At 47.0% G+C, this 1,458-nt stretch overlaps 1 long non-coding RNA gene across 3 annotated transcripts in view; it reads left to right on the forward strand.

Moving 5' to 3' along the window:
- The window catches only part of LOC119305048, a 3,368-nt gene that overhangs the window by 418 nt on the left and 1,492 nt on the right, over positions 1-1,458 (forward strand). Inside the window, exons 2-4 of one of the 3 annotated variants that reach the window (XR_005148527.1) lie at positions 276-428; positions 536-620; positions 1,148-1,179. This is a non-coding gene — a long non-coding RNA (uncharacterized LOC119305048). Of the gene's footprint in view, positions 1-275; positions 429-535; positions 1,088-1,147; positions 1,180-1,458 lie in introns of those variants that run through there. The other 2 variants (XR_005148526.1, XR_005148525.1) reach the window with 2 other exon arrangements.

Here is a 1,458-nt window from a genome sequence, read left to right on the forward strand (position 1 = left end):
TCTCTCTCTCTCTCTCTCTCTCTCTCTCTCTCTGCGCGAGCGGCGGCGGAGGTGGCACCGGAGAGCGGGGGGCGGCGGGGGCCGAGAACGGAGACCGGTTGTGCAGCGCCGCCCGCCGCCCGCACGTGCAACCTAGCCCGTAGCCGTTATCGTAACATCGTTCGCTCCCTGTCCGCGCAAACATTTTTTTAAGCTTACGATGAGCATGAAATCAGCTCCAGGTGATTCTGGACTATATGAATGCAAGTCATCATCATATGGCATGCGTTTTGCAGGGCTTGATGCTCTGAGGTTTCTCCGGCATCGGCGCCATGGCTCCGCATTACCAGGCCACCACCCTGATTGCCTCCCCGTCCTATCCAGATGCCATCACCTGGTCAAGTGACAACTTGGTGGCCGTTGCCTCTGGCCACATCGTCACTATCCTGGTACGAGCAATTTCAGCACCCTATTGTACTGCCTTCACTTCCTCTCTCAGGCATTATGATAATTTGTCTGTTGGATTGACCTTGCGTTCGTTATGTTTTCCTTCCAGAACCCAGCAGCACTTGATGGGCCTCGCGGACTCGTTGTGCTTCGCCCTAGGGACCCTTTTCCCATTGGAGTGGTTAGCAGGGAAGGTAGGTCCTATGTTGAATGCGTATTGTACATGTTAGAAGAGTGCTCATGCAGTTTGATTGGCACAATGGGGTGAAATAATTATTTCATACTGAGAGTCTTTTGATTATGGTTGCATAGTCAGTATAATGCTTGTGAGAATTCAAGACTCGTAGTGTTAGTTTGGACACATCGTGAGCAACTTGACGCTTTGAAACGATGAATTCAGTGAGTGCTTTTGTTGAGATCGTCGAGGGCCCTCCAAAGGATGATGATGATGATGATGATGATGATGATTAATATACCAACTTGTTTCAATCTGTCCGAAATATTGAAGATTGTTCAGCTGTTCTATAGTAAGAATTTGTTAGCATCGATATTAGAGTGAGAATAGGATATGCTAGTATGCTGTTCTAATGAAGTGGAAATGCCACTTGTTTGGGACGGACTACAGTGAAAGTATCTGGATGACATTTAAGAAGTCGGCTACTTCACGACAATTGAAAAACAGTAATTTTTGTTTCATTTGAAATCTTCTCAACATTTGCAGATCTCTTTGAACCAAGTTTAGTGCCAACGTCCACTAGTGCAGAACCAGGCAATAGCACCGGTTCGTAAGGCCCTTTAGTGCCGGTTCCATAACCGGCACTAAAGTGTGGGCACTAAAGCCCCCTCCCCCCTCTTTAGTACCGGTTCAGCACGAACCGGTGCTAAAGGGAAACCACGTGGCACGAGCCAGCTCCAGGGGCCTATAAGGTTTGGGGGGTTTTTAGTTTTATGATTTCTTTTTCATTTAATTTTGTGTTTCAATTTTAATTCTTTTTGTTTGCTGGTATTTTACGATAGTACACATTGTACACA

Source organism: Triticum dicoccoides, chromosome 5B, assembly GCF_002162155.2.
Source record: "Triticum dicoccoides isolate Atlit2015 ecotype Zavitan chromosome 5B, WEW_v2.0, whole genome shotgun sequence".
Lineage (NCBI taxonomy): Eukaryota > Viridiplantae > Streptophyta > Magnoliopsida > Poales > Poaceae > Triticum > Triticum dicoccoides.